Raw genomic sequence first — 14,293 nt, forward strand, 5'->3', positions numbered from 1 at the left:
TCTGCATTCTGTAAATCGCATTCTGTAAATCGCACATATCTGCATTATGTAAATCGTACATATTTGCATTCTCTAAATCGCATTCTGTAAATCGCACATATCTGCATTTTGTAAATCGCACATATCTACAACCTGTAAATTGCACATATCTGCATTCTGCAACCTGTAAATTGCCCATATCTGCATTCTATAAATCGCACATATCTGCAGCCTGTAAATAGCACATATCTACAACCGGTAAGTCACACATATCTGCATTCTGCAACCTGTAAATCACACATATCTGCCTTCTGCAACCTGTCAAATTCTGTAAATCGCACATATCTGCATTCTGTAAATCGCACATATCTGCAGCCTGTAAATAGCACATATCTACAACCGGTAAGTCACACATATCTGCATTCTGCAACCTGTAAATCACACATATCTGCCTTCTGCAACCTGTAAATCACACATATCTGCATTCTGTAAATCGCACATAACTGCATTCTGCAACCTGTAAATTGCAAATATCTGCATTTTATAAATCGCACATAACTGCGTTCTGCAACCTGTAAATTGCACATATCTACATTCTGCAACCTATAAATTGCCCATATCTGCATTCTGCAATGTGTAAATCGCACATATCTACATTCTGTAAATCGCATTCTGTAAATCGCACATATCTGCATTCTGTAAACCACACATCTGCATTCTGTAAATCGCACATATCTGCATTCTGTAAATCGCATTCTGTAAATCGCCCATATCTGCATTCTGGAAATCACACATCTGCATTCTGTAAATTGCACATATCTACAACCTGTAAATTGCACATATCTACAACATGCAAATTGCACATATCCACATTCTGTAAATCAAATTCTGTAAATCGCACATATCTGCATTCTGTAAATCGCACATATCTGCAGCCTGTAAATAGCACATATCTACAACATGCAAATCACACATATCTACAACATGCAAATCGCACATATCTACAACCTGTAAATTGCACATATCTACAACCTGTAAATAGCACATATCTGCATTCTGTAAATCGCACATATCTGCATTCTGTAAATCGCACATATCTACAACCTGCAAATTGCACATATCTACAACATGCAAATCGCACATACCGACAACCTGTAAATTTGCACATATCTACAACCTATAAATCGCACAAATCTACAACCTGCAAATCGCACATATCTACAACCTGCAAATCGCATATCTCTACAACCTGTGAATAGCACATATCTGCATTCTGTAAATCGCATTCTGTAAATTGCACATATCTACAACCTGTAAATCGCACATATCTACAACCTGTAAATCTTGTTTGGGGGGGGAGTATGCTGCCGACCACCGATAATAACCCTTTTTTTAAAAATCTTGTTTGGGGGGGGGTATGCTGCCAAACACCGATAATACGTTTTTATCGGTGGTCGGCAGCATACCCCCCAACAAGTTAAAAAAAAAAGGGTTATTATCGGTGGTCGGCAGCATTAACCCCCATACCTGTCCCCCCAAACAAGATTAAAAAAAGGTTTAATATCGGTGGTCGGCAGTATTTACCCCCCCAGCCCCCTCCCCCCCCCAAACAAGATTTAAAAAATAGGATTTTTATATACAGCTTACCTGTAAAATCCTTTCCTTGAGAGTACATCATGGGACACAGGACCTCATTACATAGTGGGTTATATAGGCAACTCTGGTGATTAGACACTGGTTAACCCCAATTAAGGAGAATTTCTCCCTTACATAACCCCTCCCATATGGGAGGCACCTCAGTTTTGTAGCAAAGCAATAGGAAACCACATAAAACTCAAGAGGGGTGAGTGCTCTGTGTAACGTGATGTACTCTCAAGAAAAGGATTTTACAGGTAAGCTGTATATAAAAATCCTATTTTCTTGATCATACATCACGGGACACAGGAGCTCATTACATAGTGCGATGTCCCAAAGCAATGCTCAGATTGAGGGGAGGGAGACACAGATCATAATTATAGACCGCCATGGACCAGAGGACCTAAACTGCAGCCTGCAGTACACTGCGCCCAAAGGCGATATCCTCTTTCCCTCTGACATCCACCTGATAGAATCTGATGAATGTGTGGACTGATGACCAAGTTGCAGCCTTACAGATCTGAGCCAGGGAGGCCTGGTGATGCATTACCCAAGAAGCACTTACAGCCCTAGTAGAGTGTGCTTTCACTTGAAAAGGAGGGATTTTCCCTTTAACACTATAGGCCTGTCTAATCCACCTTGAGAGAGTGGATTTTGATGCCCCCTGGCCCTTCCTAGGGCCTTCCGGCAAAATAAATAAGCAATCAGTTTTCCTTATCTGAGCAGTTGCCTGAAGATAGATACTGATTGCCCTTACCACATCCAAAGTGTGCAAAGATTCTTCTTCTGCGGACTGTGGGTCCAGAAAAAAGGAAGGTAGGATTACATCTTGATTCAAATGGAATCCCGAAACCACCTTAGGTAGAAAGGACCTGTTGGGATGCATTACCACCCGGTCCTTATGAATAATTAGATACGGCTCTTTGCTGGAGAGAGCTGCTAGTTCTGACACTCTTCTAGCCGTGGATATGGCTACAAAGAAAACCAATTTTTTAGTCAGAAGAACTAATGAAGCCAGATGCAAAGGTTCAAATGGTTGCCCCTGCAAAGCCGAGAGAACCAAATTCAGATCCCATGGGCATACCGGAGGTTTGACTGGCGGCCTTATCCGCATAGCCCCCTGGATGAAAGCCCGGGAATGCGATGCAAGTGGCTTCTGAAAAAACACTGACAAGGCCGAAATCTGCACCTTGATAGTGCTTATGGCCAAATTGATTTCTAGGCCTGACTGGAGGAAGGCCAAGATCCTGCTAATGACATACTTTCTAGGATGCCATTCCCTGAGTTCACACCAGGAAACATATGCCCTCCAGATTTTGTAATAAATAAGCCTGGAGGCCAGCTTTCTGGCATTGACCAGAGTAGAAAGGACTGGCCCCGAAAGGCCACGGTCTCTCAGAATGTGGGTCTCAGCAGCCAAACCGTCAAATTCAGACTGTGTAAAGCATGATGGTAAATTGGATCCTGTGAGAGCAGATATGGCCGGAGAGGGAGGATCCACGGCCTGCCTACTGCCAACTTCATGATCTCTGCATACCACGGTCGCCTGGGCCAAGCCAGGGCTACCAAAAGAACCGATTTTGTCTCCCTCTTGACTCTTCCCAGGAACCGTGACAGTAGCGGGCACGGGGGAAGGCATAAATCAGATTTTACTGATCCTAGGGAACTGTCAGAGCATCTGACCCCTGAGCAAGTGCATCTCTTGTCCTTGACATGAATTTGTCTTATTTTCTGTTGAACCTGGACGCAAACAGATCTACGTCTGGAGTACCCCACCTGCGACAAATGTTCCAAAACACATCGGGGTGCAGAGCCCATTCTCCTGGGCACAACTGCTGGCGGCTCAGAAAATCCGCCTGCCAATTTTCCACTCATGGTATGAAGACTGCAGAAAGGCATGGAACATGCTTTTCTGCCCAGACAAGTATGCGATTCACCTCTTTTTGCACAACCAGACTCCTGGTACCGCCCTGGTGATTGATATAGTCGGACTGAACCCGAACAGGGAGACCCCGTAGTCTGTAAGACCACTTTATGAGAGCCATATAAACTGCCCGGATCTCCAAGACATTTATGGGCAATAGCTTCTCGATCGCAGACCATTTCCCCTGCGAGCACGTCTCCTCCAACACTGCTCCCCAGCCTGTCAGGCTGGCATCTGTCGTGATAATCTTCCATGGAAGAGGAAGAAAAGTTTTGCTTTTCAGCAAATTCTTGGTTTGTAACCACCAGACAAGACTCTTGCGTGTCCCTGGGGATAGACGCATAGGAAGATCCAAGGATTGGGGCTTCCTGTTCCAAGCCGCAAGGATGCATCTTTGCAGAGGCCTTGAGTGGAACTGGGTGAATGGAACGGCCTCGAAGGAGACGACCATTTTCCCTAACAGTCTCATGCACAACCGAATGGGGGAAGATCTCCTGCCCAGAATTAGGCGCACCAGATCCCCAATGGCCAAGGCTTTTGGCCTTGAAAGAAACACCTTGCCCTGAGCGGTGTCGATTAGTGATGAACGAACTTCCGACGGGACGTTTCGCGAACACGGCCGAAAGTTCGCGAACCGTAACGTTCGCGGCGGGCCCCATTGACTTCAATGGGAGGCAAACTTTACAAACCTACCAGGTCATATTTGCAGCCACAAAATAATTACTAGCTGTGCACACATAGTCCCACCACATGGCCAATGACATAACACATGTATGAGGTGAATCTGGGATCGACAACTACAAGCATTCTTTTTTTATATATGAAATTCTGACAATTCAGGACTCTGGAGCGCATGAAGGCAATGGAGGAGAGGGAAGGTCAGGGTAGGCAAAGAAGAGGGTGCAGAAGATGATCACCAGCACCGTGATATAGAGCACTGACATCAGCACCGTGACATAAAACACTGACATCAGCACCGTGATATAGAGCACTGACACCTGCACCGTGATACAGTGATCTGACACCAGCACCGTAATAGAGAGCACTGACATCAGCAGCGTGACATAAAGCACTGACACCAGCACCGTGATATACAGCACTGACACCTGCACCGTGATAGAGTGATCTGACACCAGCACCGTGATAGAGAGCACTGACATCAGCAGCGTGACATAAAGCACTGACACCAGCACCGTCATATACAGCACTGACACCTGCACCGTGATAACCCTTTTTTTTAAAGCTTCTTGGGGGGGTGTATGCTGCCGGCCACCGATAATAACACTTTTTCTTTAAATCTTGTTTAGCAGGGGTGAAGGGGGTTGGGGTATGCTGCCGAGTGCGACCACCATAATAACCCTGTGGATGTGGAGGGGGTACCGGCGGCGGTGCTGAATAAATAATAAAGAATTTGTAAGCTGCCATGCGGCATCCCCTTACCTGATCCTCTCAGGCGGGCAGAACAGAGAAGTGCTGTGCCAACGTCACTTCCTTGAGTGATGTCGGAAGCACCGCCCACTACTCACTCAAAGTGCAAGTCTTTTTTTTGGGGTTATTTTCCCTTGTTTACCAAGGTTAACATCTTGGCGTTTTTCAAGAGGGTTGTGAGTGCCCAAAGCGATTGAATATGACCACATCTCCCTGAAAGCAACCAATCTCATCTGATCTCGGAGGCTTAGCAGAGTCGAGCCTGGTTAGAGCCTGGATGGGAAACCCCCTGGGAATACCAGGTGATCTCATTTGATCTCGGATGCTAAGCAGGGTCGGAACTGGTTAGTACATGGATGGGAGACCACCTGGGAATACCAGGTACCGTAGGCTTTTTTTTAATATGTTGTTGGCGTCGACGACCAGTTTTTATTTTCTGCTTGTTTGCCGAGGTGACCATCTTGGTTTTTGTCAAGAGGGTTGAGAGTGACCAGCAAGATGGCCTAAAACAGGTAAAACAAATAAAATAAAACAGGTCGTTGACGCCAACAACATATAAAAAAAAAAGACTACGGCACCTGGTACTCCCAGGCAGTCTCCATGTGGCCGTAGGCGATTGCTGGCCACTCTTAACCCTCTTGACAAAAGCCAAGATGGTCACCTCAGCAAACACACAGAAAAATAAGAAGTGTAAATTATAAGGCTGTGGCGCTAAACCCTTTAAGTGAAGTGATGAATTAACCTATCATCCAAACCTGGTGTTTGTTATTTAAAAGATTTTCTGTGATCAAATGTGGAGTTAATTGTCGTGTTCCATCATAATTAAAATTAAAATTAAAATTAAAGTTGAAACCAAAGTGGGTATTAAATTATCTTATACGTGTCAGCCTATTATAGGTAAATGCTAAAAACATGTAAACTTTCAGTTAAGTGTACAAAAATGTTGAAGTTGTTGCTTATGTTCAGCGATGTGCTAATTTGAAGTGGACTGTGCAAACATGTGCAAAGAAATGTGCAAAAAATTAATGTGCAAAAAACAACTACCGATCAAGACAGCTAAGGGTCATAAATAATTCAACCAGTAATCGTATAATGACGCAACATATATACAGAAGCAACTAGGGATCAGAAGTATTTTCAGCCAATAATCGCATGAAGACGCATTTATGTCCAGTATAAGTCCAAAAATAAAATATTTGGCTTAATAATACTGCCTCTGCAGATTGTTGTTTGTTATTGGTGCATAGAATCAATAGGGAATAATTGGTTCACTCGTGCAAATGGTGTAGGTTTTCAAAAAGAGAACTTCATCCCCGGTGCGCCACTCAGTGCTATAATATGTGAATGCTCTCACCAGAGTTAATGCCCCACAGTGGGGCTGGATGGACCTTCACAATGTAAGCCACTGTGCCGCTCTCTGGCTGTTGCTGGTGCACTGGGTGAAGCTTCGTTGTTCCGTCCGTATGGTATCCAACGTTAATTATATACGAGGAAAGACATATCCATAGCGTAATACAGTCTTAATCAGATCGTTCGTTTATTAATATTAAAATGTACTCACATTTGACATTAAAAGCATATGCGTGTAGAGAAAACTCAGCCGTTCGTCTCAAACGAGTGCACACAACGTGACTTCTGACAAGTGCTGTACTTTTATTCTTTTGCCTCAAAGGTGTGCATTAAGGTTGAACACCACAGAGGTTAATCTCTTTGACTCCTTAAGCACAGTGAAAACTGTAAATGCTGAATTAATGAGAGCCCCTTTCTCCAAAACAGAAAAATAAAACAGATCATCGACGCCAACAACATATTAAAAAAAGCCTACGGCACCTGGTATTCAGAGGCCATCTCACATCCAGGTACTAACCAGGCCAGACCCTGCTTAGCATCCGGGATCAGGCGTATTCAGGGTAATGTGGCCGTAGGCAATCTTGCTGGCCACTCTCAACCATCTTGAGACACGCCAGGATGGTCACCTCAGCAAACAACAGGAAAAATATAACAGTTCGTCGACGCCAACAACATATTAAAAAAATGCCTATGGCACGTGGTATTCCCTGGTGGTCTCCCATCCAGATACTAACCAGGCTCGACCCTGCTTAGGATCCGAGATCAGACAAGATCAGGTGCATTCAGGGTGATATGGCCATAGGCAATCTGGCTGGTCACTCTCAACCCTCTTGACAAACGCCAAGATGGTCACCTCGGAAAAACACGCAGAAAAATAAAACAGGTCGTCGACGCCAACAACACATTAAAAAAAAGCCTACGGCACCTGGTATTCAGAGGCGGTCTCCCATCCAGGTACTAACCAGGCCCGTCCCAGCTTGGCATCCGAGATCAGATGAGATCGGGCGCATTCAGGGAGATGTGGCCGTATACAATCTTGATGACCACTCTCAACCCTCTTGACAAATGCTAAAATGGTCACCTCGGCAAACAAGCAGAAAAATAAAACAGGTTGTCAACGCCAACAACATATTAAAAAAAAAGCCTACGGCACCTGCGATTCCCAGGCGGTCTCCCGTCCAGGTACTAAACAGGACCGACACTGCTTAGCATCCAAGATCAGATAAGATCGGGCACATTCAGGCTTATTTGGCCGTAGGCAATCTTGCTGGCCACTCTCAACCCTCTTGAGATACGCCAGGATGGTCACCTCGGCAAACAACAGGAAAAATAAAACAGTTCGTCGACGCCAACAACATATTAAAAAATTGCCTTCGGCACGTGGTATTCCTTAGCGGTTTCCCATCCAGATACTAACCAGCCTCGACCCTGCTTAGCATTTGAGACCAGATGAGATTGGGCGCATTCAGAGTGATGTGGCCATAGGCGATCTTGTTGGCCTCTCTCAACCCTCTTGACAAATGCCAAGATGGTCACCTCGGCAAGCAAGCAGAAAAATAAAAGCTTATGGCACCTGGTATTCCCATGCAGTCTACCATCCAGGTACTAACCAGGCACGACCCTGCTTAGCAACCAAGATCAAACAAGAGCGGGCGAATTCATGGTGATGTGGTCATAGGTGATCTTGCTGGTCACTCTCAACCCTCTTGACAAATGCCAAGATGGTCACCTATGCAAACAAGCAGAAAAAGAAAACAGGTCGTCGACGCCAACAACATATTAAAGAAAAGTCTACGGCACCTGGTATTCCCAGGCGGTCCCCCAACCAGGTACTAACCAGGCCCGATCTTGCTTAGCATCCGAGATCAGATGAGATTGGGCGCATTAAGGGTGATGTGGCCATAGGCGATCTTGCTGGCCACTCTCAAGACTCTTGACATATGCCAAGATGGTCACCTCGGCAAACAAGCAGATAAAATAAAACAGGCCGTCGACTCCAACAACATATTAAAAAGAAGCTTATGGCACCTGGTATTCCTAGGGGGACTCCCATCTAGGTAATAACCAGGTCCGACCCTGCTTATCATCCGAGATCAGATGAGATTGGGCACATTAAGGGTGATGAGGCTGTAGGCGATCCTTCTGGCCATTCTCAACCCTCTTGACAAACGCCAAGATGGTCACCTCGGCAAACAAGCAGAAAATAAAACAGGTCGTCGACGCCAACAACATATTAAAAAAAGCCTACGGCACCTGGTATTCCCAGGCCGTCTCACATCCAGGTACTAACCAGCCCAGACCCTGCTTAGCATCCGAGATCAAACGAGATCGGGCGCATTCAGGGTGATGTAGCCACAGGTGATCTTGCTGGCCACTCTCAACCCTCTTGACAAATGCCAAGATGGTCACCTCAGCAAACAAGCTTAAAAATAAAAAATGTCGTCAACGCCAAAAACATATTAAAAAAATACTATGGCACCTGGTATCAGGCGTATTCAGGGTGATCTGGCTGTAGGCAATCTTGCTGGCCACTCTCAACCCTCTTGAGACACGCCAGGATGGTCACCTCGGCAAACAATAGGAAAAATAAAACAGTTTGTCAACGTCAACAACATATTAAAAAAATGCCTACGGCACGTGGTATTCCCTGGCGGTCTCCCATCCAGATACTAACCAGGCTTGACCCTGTTTAGCATCTGAGATCAGACAAGATCAGGCGCATTCAGGGTGATGTGGCCATAGGCGATCTTGCTGGTCACTCTCAACCCTCTTGACAAACGCCAAGCAGAAAAATAAAACAGGTCGTCGACGCCAACAACATATTAAAAAGAAGCGTACGGCACCTGGTATTCTAAGGCGGTCTCCCATCCAGGTAATAACCAGACCAGACCCTGCTTAGCATCAGAGATCAGATGATATTGAGCGCATTCAGGGTGATGTCGCCGTAGGCCATCTTACTAGCCACTCTCAACCCTCTTGACAAAGGCCAAGATGGTCACCTCGGCAAACAAGCATTAAAATAAAACAGGTCGTCGACGCCAACAACATATTAAAAAAAAAGCCTTCGGCACCTGGTATTCCCATGCGGTCTCCCATCCAGGTTCTAACCAGGTCCAACCCTGCTTAGCATCAGAGATCAGCTGAGATCGTTTGCATTCAGGGTAATGTGGCCATAGGAAATCTTGTTGGCCACTCTCAACCCTCTTGACAAACACCAAGATTGTCACCTCTGCAAAAAAGCTGAAAAATAAAATAGGTCATCGACGCCAACAACATATTAAAAAAAAGCCTACGGCACTTGGTATTCCCAGGCAGTCTCCCATCCAGGTACTGACCAGACCTGACCCTGCTTAGCTTTCAAAATCAGACGAGATCGGGTGCATTCAGAAAAATAAAACAGGATCTCTCAACCCTCTTGACAAACGCCAAGATGTTTAGCTCGGCAAACAAGCAAAAAAATATAACAGGTCGTCGACGCCAACAACATATTAAAAAAAAGCCTACGGCACCTGGTATTCCCAGGCGATCTCCCAGGCGGTCTTTCATCCAGGTACTAAACAGGCCCGACCCTGCTTAGCATCTGAGATCAGACGAGATCGGGCGCATTCAGGGTGATGTACAGTAGGCGATCTTGCTGGCCACTCTCAACCCTCTTGACAAACGCCAACAATTTTACCTCGGCAAACAAGCAGAAAAATAAACAGGTCGTCGATGCCAACAACATATTAAAACAAAGCCTACAGCACCTGGTATTCCCAGGGGGTCTCCCATCCAGGTACTAACCAGGCCCAACCCTGCTTAGCATCCGAGATCAAACGAGATCGGGCGCATTCAGGGTGATGTAGCCACAGGTGATCTTGCTGGCCACTCTCAACCCTCTTGACAAAAGCCAAGATGGTCACCTCAGCAAACAAGCTTAAAAATAAAAAATGTCATCAACGCCAAAAACATATTAAAAAAATACTACAGCACCTGGTATTCCCAGGCGGTCTCCCATCCAGCTACTAACCAGGTCTGACCCTGCTTAGCATCCGAGATCAGGCTCATTCAGGATGATTTGGCCATAGGCGATCTTGCTGGCTACTCTCAACCCTCTTGACAAATGCCAAGATGGTCACCTCGGCAAACAAGCAGAAAAATAAAACAGGTCGTCGACGCCAACAACATATAAAAAAAAGCCTACAGCACCTGGTATTCCCAGGGGGTCTCCCATCCAGGTACTAACCAGGCCGACCCTGCTTAGCATCTGAGATCAAACAAGATCGGGCGCATTCAGGGTGATGTAGCCACAGGTGATCTTGCTGGCCACTCTCAACCCTCTTGACAAACGCCAAGATGGTCACCTCAGCAAACAAGCAGAAAAATAAAACAGGTCGTTGACGCCAACAACATAATAGAAAAAAGCCTATGGCACCTGCTATGTACTAACCAGGCCCAACCCTGCTTAGCAACCGAGATCAAACGAGATTGAGCGCATTCAGGGTGATATGGCTGTAGGTGATCTTGCTAGGTATGTAATCAGGGCACTGATAATCAATGCCCAATTAGAATTGAGTGCCCACCAGTGCCAGCAATCAGTGGCCAATAGTGATGCCAGTCAGCGCTGGCTATCAGTGCTGCCCATGAATGCCACCCATTAATGCCCACCAGCGCCAATAGTGATGCAAGTCAGTGCTGGCTATCAGTGCTGCCCATAAATGCCCATCACTGCTGCCCATCAGTGCCGCCAATCAGTGCCCACCAGTGCTACCCATCAGTACTCATCAGTGCCACATGTCAATGACACCTATCAGTGTGCATAAGTGTGGCATATTTGTGCCTCCTCAGCAGTGCAGCCTCATCAGCACCCATCAGTGAAGGAGAAAAATTACTTATTTACAAAATTTACTGACAGAAACTAAAAAAAACTTTTTTTTTTCAAAATTTTTTCCCTTTTTTAATTTCTTTTAGGAAAAAAAAACAGGAGTGATTAAATACCAAAAAAAGAAGCTCTATTTATGTGAAGAAAATGATAACAATTTCACATGGCCGTGCAATTGTCATTCAAAGCTGAAAAATGGCCTGGGCAGGAAGGGGGTGAAAGTACCCGGTATTGAAGTGGTTATGGACCCTGCTTGTTGCACTGGTCCAAATCATTTGGTGGAGGGGGGGATTATGGTTTGGGGTAATTTTTCAGGGGTTGGGCTTGGCCCCTTAGTTTCAGTGAAGGGAAATCTTTAGGTGTCAGCATACCAAGACATTTTGGACAATTTCATACCCCCAACTTTGTAGGAACAGTTTGGGGATGGCGCCTTCCTGTTCCAACATGACTGTGTACGATATATACAGCGGCAAAGCGGCTCCTCTGCACAGAATCACGTACCTGTAGGTGCCCTCAACAACCCAATTTCTGCTGTAATTGGACACAGAGGGAGGCAATCAGTGGGTCCAGCAGATGAGATCCGATTGTTCCCAAGAGAGACAGAAAGGTGATCTACCTATGTAAACCAGGCAGAGCGTCGTTCTGTGAGGAGGGGAGATAGTGATCCTGTGTTTCTCAAAACAGGAACATGGATCTATGCCTTCCCACAGTACAAGTACCTCCCCCACACAGTAAGCACTCCTTAGACCAGTGATGGCAAACCTTGGCACCTCAGATGTTTTGGAACTACATTTCCCATGATGCTCATGTACTCTACAGTGTAGTTGAGCATCATGGGGAAATGTACTTCCAAAACATCTGGAGTGCCAAGGTTCACCATCACTGCCCTAGGAACACATTTAACCCTTTAATTCGGCCCTTGATGTTAACCCCTTCCCAGCCAGTGTCATTAGTACAGTTACAGTGCATATTTTTAGCACTGATCACCATTGACCACTTCAGCCCCGCAAGGTTCACTTTCGCTTTCTTTTGATGGTATTTGATCACCTCTGCGGTTTTTATTTTTTGCGCTATAAACAAAGAAAGACCGATAATTTTGAAAAAAAAAATGTAATAAATCTCATTTCTTCATCAGTTTAGGCCAATATGTCTTCTACATATTTTTGGTAAAAAAAATCCCAATAAACGTATATTGATTGGTTTGAGCAAAATTTATAGCTTCTACAAACTAAGGGATATTTTTATGGAATTTTTATTGATTTTTTTTAACTAGTAATGGTGGAGATCTGTGATTTTTAGCAGGACTGCGACATTGTGGCAGACAGATCAGACACTTTTTGGAGACCAGTGACACCAGTCCAGTGATCAGTGCTAAAAATATGCACTGTCACTGTACTAATGACAGTGGAGGGGAAGGGGTTAACATCAGGGGCGACAAAAGAGTTAAACTTGTTCCCTAAGGGGTGCTTTCCAACTGGGGGGGTTGCTGTGACTGGGGAAAGAAAGATCAGAAACACAAGAATGCTATCTTTCCCTCACAGATTGGCAATCTGCCTTGTTTACATAGGTAGACTGCCGTTCTGCCATTCCTGTGAACAACCAGCTGGTCCCGGTGGACTGTGTCCAATCACAGCGCGAGCGAGTCACGTACGCCCCCCAAACCTTGTGCACTAAATCATGTACGGGAACGTGATTTCGCACAGCCGGGCCGGCCTGCCACAGTATATATGCGTGGAGCAGTCTGGAAGCAGTTTATTTCCACTGGTCCCCAAAAAAAGTGTGAAAAGTGGCACTTAGTGTCCGATTTATCCACCATTTACTTATTTATTTTTTTACCAAAAATATGTAGCAGAATACACATTGGCCTAAATTACTGAAGAAAAAAAAATTTTTTCCATTTTTTTTATTGAATATGTTTTATAGCAGAAAATTCGATTTTTTTCCCACAAAATTGTCAGTCTTTTTTTTATTTATATTGCAAAAAAAAAATGAATTAAAAAAACAAAAACGCAGAAGTGATCAAATACCACCACGAGAAAGTTTTATTTGTGGAAAAAAAAAAGGAAAAGGCAAATTTGCATTCGTGGCTTGAAGGGGTTACTTTTTTTTTTTTAGAACGGGCGTTTGGCTTTTTAGTGATAACAACCAAAGGCGGCTAAAAGCCGTTCGAGAGGGGGCGTCCCACCCCCCCTCCCGCCGCTCTTCCTGTCCCACTGGTAGACCTGAGCCACTAGTCGGCACATCCGCCGCCTAGGCTGAGACCTGAACAAAGCCAGGATTTGGTTTGGATCGGGTCTCCGATGTAAAATCCCAACGGCACAGATTTATATAAAAAAAAAAAATAACAGTATTCAGAATCGCTGATTTTTGTGTTCTGAATACTTGTAAGTGCAAAAGGAGGGTCTTTTAGACCCCTGATCCCTCCATAAAGAGTACCGGTCACATGCCCATTACTGTCACAAGGGATTTTTACATTCCTTGTGACAGCAATAAAAGTGATCAGAATTTTTTTTTTTTTTTTTTTTAAAGGGACAATGCAAAATAAGAAAAAAAATAAGATTTATTTTAAAGTACCCCCAGGTCTTCGCATGCTTGCGCAGCAAAGAAAACGCATACATAAGTCACGCCACATATATAAATGGTGTTCAAATCACATGTGAGGTATTGCCACAATCGTCAGAGTAAGAGCAATAATACTAGCACTAGATCTCCTCTGTAACGCTAACCTAGTAACCGTTACATTATTTTTAAAAGCGCTGCCTATGGAGATTTATTAGGTACCTTAGTTTGTTGCCATTCCAGTAATGTTCACAAGCTTGATATGTTAGGTATCTATTTACTTGGTGTAACATCATCTTCCACATTATAGAAAAAAATTGGGCTAACTAATTTTTTTCCCCAAAAAAAATGTGTTTGAAAGAGCACTGCGCAAATATCATGAGACCAAAAAATAAAAAACAATTTCAACGATCACCAATTTATTAGGGTCTCTAGTAAAAAAAAAAAAAAAAAAAAAAATTTATATATATATATATATATATATATATATATATATATATATATATATATATATATATATATATATATATATATATATATATATATATATTTATTAT

At 44.2% G+C, this 14,293-nt stretch overlaps 1 non-coding gene and 8 pseudogenes across 1 annotated transcript; all 9 read right to left on the reverse strand.

Moving 5' to 3' along the window:
• Window positions 1–7,001: 7,001 nt before the first annotated feature.
• On the reverse strand, window positions 7,002–7,120 carry LOC143981345 (5S ribosomal RNA; annotated as a pseudogene).
• Window positions 7,121–7,229: 109 nt separating this feature from the next.
• On the reverse strand, window positions 7,230–7,348 carry LOC143981343 (5S ribosomal RNA; annotated as a pseudogene).
• Window positions 7,349–7,457: 109 nt separating this feature from the next.
• Window positions 7,458–7,576, reverse strand: LOC143981336 (5S ribosomal RNA; annotated as a pseudogene).
• Window positions 7,577–8,104: 528 nt separating this feature from the next.
• On the reverse strand, window positions 8,105–8,223 carry LOC143981321 (5S ribosomal RNA; annotated as a pseudogene).
• A 334-nt stretch (window positions 8,224–8,557) lies between these two features.
• Window positions 8,558–8,676, reverse strand: LOC143981337 (5S ribosomal RNA; annotated as a pseudogene).
• A 265-nt stretch (window positions 8,677–8,941) lies between these two features.
• Window positions 8,942–9,060, reverse strand: LOC143981324 (5S ribosomal RNA; annotated as a pseudogene).
• Window positions 9,061–9,375: 315 nt separating this feature from the next.
• Window positions 9,376–9,494, reverse strand: LOC143981342 (5S ribosomal RNA; annotated as a pseudogene).
• A 556-nt stretch (window positions 9,495–10,050) lies between these two features.
• On the reverse strand, window positions 10,051–10,169 carry LOC143981319 (5S ribosomal RNA). Its single transcript, XR_013274295.1, has one exon. It is a non-coding gene; the product is annotated as a 5S ribosomal RNA (ribosomal RNA).
• A 323-nt stretch (window positions 10,170–10,492) lies between these two features.
• On the reverse strand, window positions 10,493–10,610 carry LOC143981329 (5S ribosomal RNA; annotated as a pseudogene).
• Between the last annotated feature and the right edge of the window lie 3,683 nt (window positions 10,611–14,293).

Source organism: Lithobates pipiens, unplaced genomic scaffold (genome assembly GCF_037356315.1).
Source record: "Lithobates pipiens isolate NorthernLeopardFrog02 unplaced genomic scaffold, aLitPip1_a1.2 Scaffold_138, whole genome shotgun sequence".
Lineage (NCBI taxonomy): Eukaryota > Metazoa > Chordata > Amphibia > Anura > Ranidae > Lithobates > Lithobates pipiens.